At 34.8% G+C, this 6,251-nt stretch overlaps 1 pseudogene; it reads left to right on the top strand.

Annotated features, from left to right (window-relative positions):
* Positions 1-4,584: 4,584 nt before the first annotated feature.
* On the top strand, positions 4,585-5,269 carry LOC114037583 (annotated as a pseudogene).
* Positions 5,270-6,251: the final 982 nt, after the last annotated feature.

The raw sequence follows: 6,251 nt of genomic DNA, 5'->3' as shown, positions 1-6,251 counted from the left end.
TCCTATGCCCATGAAATATCTAAAGATATATTTCAAAAAAATTTTTTTTTAATTTAAGAAGTCATTGATAGGTGTTCATAAGCTATGGGGTTTAGTATATGCACCATTAAAAATATATGTATGTATATTTGTATGTGTGTGTATATATCAGCAGATACTCTAAAACTACCATTTTAAGTGGTTGTACCCACAAAACACCTGAAACCTGGAGTGGTTTTTCCTGAGGTCCCTAAATGTCAGAGGAGTGTGCTTTAAGTGCTACAGAACAAATGTAAACTTGTTAGATTGGTATTTAAAATTCTCCACAATCTGGTTCCAACCAACCTTTCCAGCTTTATTTCACATTATTCCCTTTAATATAATCCAGGTTCCAGATAGACTACCCTACTGGTATTCATGCTTCCTGAACATGACATCCCATATCCCACTTGAGAAATTTGCACCGGTTGTTCCTCATGCCTAGAATGAGCTTACTCCTTAACACTCCCTCTCAAAATCCTTATTTCCTTTGATCAATTCAGGTGAAATTTCTTGCACAAAACCTTTCCTTCCACCCCCTTCACCCATTAGTCATTTCAGTCTCCTCAACATACTTTGTATTGGCTTATATGTATAGATGTTAAATCCATCAGTAAGGACAAGGATTACATTATTGCTGTTTCGTATCCTCAGACTTAGCAAATTGTCTTTCGCATTGTAAGTCAATACATTTTTGTTGAGTTTAGCTGAATCATTTTTAGACTTAACATAATAATTGTTAGCATTTATGTAGTACTTTAAGGTTTGCAAAGAACTTTACAAATATCTTGTTTTATCCTCACAATAACCCTGGGTATTATTATTATCCCCATTTTATGATTAGGAAAACTGAGGCAATAGAGATTAAGTATCTTTCCTAGGGTCACATGCCTAGTAAGTGTCTGAGGCAGTTATTTCATTAAATATTTTCCAATAACATGTAAGAAGCAGGTCTTCCTGATTAAAAGTCTGCTCTGCCATCTAGCCGCCTCACTAAGCATTAATTCTTTCCAGGTGCATGGGACCTCAATTAGATATAAATAAAATGTAGGATTCTGAGAAGAGAAAGAAATTAGTAGAGATTTCACAGTTCTTTGGTCCCAGATAGTTACATGAACGTTAATAAAATCCTGAGACAATATCTTTTCACAAGATGATTGGAAGGCTCGGGAAGGGAAACAAGAGAAAGTGAGAGAGTGAAGGTCCAAAAGCATTAAAAGAAGTTGATTATAGATACTTGGTTGTTTTATTGTTCAGTTGTGTCTGACCCTCCATGACCCATATGGGATCTTCTTGACAAAGATACTGGAGTAGTGAGCCATTTCTCTTTCCAGTGAATTAAGGCAAATAGAGGTTAAATGACTTGCCCAGGATCACACAACTGGTGAGTGTCTGAGACCAGAATTGAACTCAGACCTCCCTGACTCCAGGCCCAGTACTCTTGCCACTGAGCCACTTAACTGCTTGGAACTATATATACTGCTAAAGGAATCAATAGGACAGCTAGGTGGCATAATGGATAGAGTGCTGAGCCTGGAGTCAGAAAGACTCATCTTCATGAGTTCAAATCTGGCCTCAGATACTTACTAACTGTGTGACCCTGGGCAAGTCACTTAACCCTGTTTGCCTCAGTTTCCTCATCTGGAGAATGAAATGGCAAACCATTTTGATCTCTTTGCCAAGAAACCCCACCCCTATGAGTCAGACATGACTGAACAACAAAAACAAAAAAAAAATAATGTTTAAGGAAAATCTAATATAAGAGACAGTAGGAAAATTTCTAGCCTCCAATGTTCAATATACACAAATTCTAAAGTTTAGGCAACAAAAAACTGGAAATAAAGATTCTAGCATAAGTAAGGAAATTTTACCTTCTAAGTGAAACTTTGTGGAATCAAATCTATGGCAATAATATGGCTCTAGTTTGGTATACACTGTTCAAAATAACCACGAGAGAGAAAAGGGAAGAAGGAAAGTTCAGAAAAGTATTACATTTTAAGATCTATGAAAAGCCCTTCATCACAGTGCAAAGACATTTGGTACATAAAAGAAGCACTACACAAAAATGGAAAAGTATCAGTAATTTTTTTCACAATAGTTTCAAAATTCCACCAAGCAGAATGTCCTCAACTATAGATTAAAGCATAGATTCTTTTTGTGTGTGTCATGGACCTCTTTGGCAGTTTGGCAAAATCTATGGAGCCCTTCTGAGAATATTTTAAATGTATATGATAAAACATATAAGGATTACAACTGAGACCAAATATATATATATATATATAATCCAAGGCACATAACAATTCTAATAATAAACAGCAAATTATGTAGGTGACCACAATAAAGTCCTTTGAATATCAAGAAAAAGAAATTCAAGTAAAACAAGACTAATTTTTACTCATCATAAAATATAGTAGATGAATATATATATATATATATTCTAAATAGCCAAAAAGTTTAAGATGAGACCCAAAATGATATACTCCAAAATCTGAGCATATTCATCAACAAAAAAGATAGATGTGAAGTCAATGATATTGAAATAGTTATCAAAATATTTTTACAAACATGGATCCCAGTTTAAAAACACTTGGTTTAATGTAAAACTTTGCTTTAGTTAGGTGTTTTTAAAAAATATGTATGCAAAGAGGACCTGCTATTACAAAATGAAAAACTAATGTTAAGAAACACTCTGAAGGACAGGAACTAATGAATTTTTTAAATATGCCTTACCTCCTCAAAATCTTTACTTTCTCTATATAAATAAGTTTTTTTCTCCGTAAATCAAGTAAAATTTGGTAATGATGGTAATGAGACCAATAAAGACTCCTTTTCATTAGAGAAAGATAATTTGAAAAAACCAAGAATGCTGGAATTTATGTCCAGAAGAACTATTTAAGAATGTGAACAGTGAAGAGTATCTGGATTTTAAGTCTTTTCCTAGGAAGGGGCAAGTTTGTGTACAAGCTAGAAAAAGTACAAAAAAAAATTGGTTAAAATGTGTTCCCTAGAAGAAAAGGAAAAAAGAAGCAGTCAAATATAAAAATGACAATGCCATAGCTAATTCAAGAGGGTACAAGAGAAATATGTATAAAATAAGTGTGTGTAGAATAATTTTACACATATACCTATTTGTGTTTAATGGTAGCCATCTCTAGGGCAGGGTGGGAAGTGGGTAGGAAAAAGAAAAAAAGAAAAAAAGAAATTTACATGATAATTTTGTTGTATATTTGAAAGGAATAGCAAGTTATATTTAGTAGATTTGCAGTTTTAAATACAATCTTTTTTATTGTACTGCTATGGAAATGCTTGCTTTATTCTATAAATATGTATTAATGTAAAAAAAGAAAAAAAAAGGTTCCAGTATTATTCATGCTGCTACTCTGTGGTCAAAGCAATATGGAAGAGTTCCAGTTCTTCTAAGGAAAAATTTACATGCAAAAAGGGGAAAGTTGTACTCTTAGGACATGGCCCCCACTGGATTGTAGATAAAAAAGTCAGAGAGGGAAACTTAAAAGTACTTGCCTGATGTCATTACATGAAAACTTTCCTTTCTGTGCTGTTTCTGTTGCATTATCTTGTGAATTCAGGTTTAATTACTATAGATTTGATGCATTTTTGAGGTTGTTAATAGTAGGAGTATTTGTAGAAAATAGCTACTCTTTTGTTAGTGACCAAGATCATGCGACCCTGGCAATTGCATCTACAAAGGATATATTTTATTGATGGTTTTGTCTTTATGGTGCAATTATTTCAACATTTCACCACTCTCTTGTGATAAGTTTAAAGCAATAAGCAAAAATACATATATACAGAGATGACACCTGACAAGTCATGCAATAGTTTGTCCTAGTGTCTAACAATGGATACAACCTTCTGTCTTAGTAATCCACCATCTCTCTACTCAAGAAAAAAAAGAATGATTCTCTAATGGTGAAATTTCAAATATAGTACATATTAACTGGCAATGTATGGGGGGTGGCAGAAGTGATTTCTCATTGTGTACATCATCACTTACTCTTACTTGATTGTTAAGACTATATGATTTTAAGAGCAAAAATTCAATGGGATAAAGGATCTTCCCTAAGGCCAGTGTCTCCCAATGGGCTTTTGATCCAATCAAAGGGAATGTGGGTGGGGGGAAGAGGTGTTAGGTGTGGAGGGAGGGGTGGGAGATGGCTTGGGAAAATGTGAGGAGTGATTCAACAGCAGACCAGGAGTATAAAAGGCCACATGGCCTTAAGGAGTCAAGCTGAAGTAGAGTCCCTTGGGACCTCCAGCTCTCTTTGCTATTACACTGGACCACTGCAGCAGCCTGAGGGCTCACCTGCTGGGATACCAGACCCTCTAAGAAAGCTTAGCAGGGGCCATCTCTACTCATCCTGATCTATGTCTTGGCACTGGACCCAGATGGCTCTGAAGGAGAAAGTGAGGCTGCCCTCCCTCACTTTAATCCAATTGACTTGCAAGTCATGACATCACATTCCTGATGTCATGATCCTCTTCAAGAATGAAGGACAAACAACAAGACAGCTGAGCTGTGCCCTAGCCAGGTGCCTGCTGAAGGCAATGGAGCACTTGTTGATAGAGATTCCCTGCCTCCCACTGTGCAAAGAAGAGGCTGAGGCTTGGACCTAATTCATGAGGAGAGAGTTGCGAGATATTCTCCCTAGATTGTTTCTTGGCCCATATTTTTCTGCTACAAAAAGTAAACTCCTCGAACTGCAGAAACTTGGAACAGCCCATGTCATATAGACAAGGCAAAGTCTTGAAGCAAAATTTATCAAACTTAACTTTCTGCTATTCTTGAGATATTTAGTCTTGGAGACTGCAGACAATCCAGTTGAAAACATAGTACACTTTTCCCCTATAAGCAATACAAAAGTACTTATCCATGGAAATGCCGGGATTTCCAGAAGCACTTCCTTGGTTATTGCATATGTTATAGAGACACTTAGAATGAAATTCAAAGATGGATTTATCCCCATGGAAGGAAAAAGGTCCTGTGTTTGTCCTAATGCTGGATTTGTCCACCAACTTCAGGAATGCGAAGCCATTTATCTTGCAAAATTAACTGTACAACTAGCTGTGTGACCCTAGACAAGTCACTTAACTCCATTGCCTAGCCAAAAAAAAAAAATTAACTGTACAGCTGTCACCATTGAAACGGGAAAGAGCAGTAACTTTTCAAGCTGATATTTGTGGCAACTTGAAGCGAAGACATGAAGAAGAAGAAGAATTTGAAACTCAATAAGTAGCAGTTGCATAGATTGGATGATGGTGCTCAGACCAGTGTTCCAGGTATTGGAATTCCTCTGCATCAAGGGGAAAAGATACATTAGTATTACAAAATGGTAAAGACTGAATGAATAGTTTCTCTTCCATCAAAAAAAAAAGAGTATGCAAGACAACATTCAGCGCAAATAGATTCGAGGCTGTTCCAAACTCACTAAAAGATTCAAAAATAATATTTCAGACCTACAAGAAATTATATTTGGAGAAAAGAAGTAGATGTCTAGACAACAGTCCTACAAAGTAATTATCTTTTTGTTAGATAAAGTTTTGGAAGCAATATGTGGTACTGAAAATGTCCAAATTCCAAAGGTTTGAATTAATTTTTATTCTTTTCTCCTTTTAAAAATTCAATTTCATAGCTGACAATGGATTCATTAATGCAATAATGAAGGCTTTCCAGACATAAAATTTGTTTCTGGCTTAATTACATTTAATGCATACATAAGTATATATCACATTTATACATATATGTAATTAACTAAGGTCATTTGGAAACACCTTGTTTGTAAGGGTAGAAAGTTTAATATTTCTTTGTTTAGAAAAACATCAAATATAGTGATGCAAAGAAACATGGGAAAACCATAAAGGGAAACCATAAAGTATTTTAGCTGCTACATTGTTGAACCAGACACAATTACAAAGTAATTGTTCTAATCGTTTAATTTCCCCTATCTTTGTATTTCAAATATTGACTAGAATTATTAAAAATTCATTCTTAAATTTGAGGGGAAACTGTTCCTCAATAACTACTTGTTCACTTTAATTGGAATTATAATGCATTCTTAAGTTTATAAGCTATATTAACAAATCTTAACCCACTGGGAATCTTGAAATATATTCTTGAGTACTTTGTCAAAAGTGCCATTTTGTAGTGTTACATTTTATATTAAATTGTAAACTTTTCCCCAAAGTGCTGGTTTTTTAAAAATTTCTTACATTGA

The sequence above is a fragment of the Vombatus ursinus genome, unplaced genomic scaffold, assembly GCF_900497805.2.
Source record: "Vombatus ursinus unplaced genomic scaffold, bare-nosed wombat genome assembly UNPS02010461.1, whole genome shotgun sequence".
Classification (NCBI taxonomy): Eukaryota; Metazoa; Chordata; class Mammalia; order Diprotodontia; family Vombatidae; genus Vombatus; species Vombatus ursinus.
Note: the sequence above shows the minus strand (reverse complement) of the source record. Positions and strands in the feature narration are given on the sequence as shown.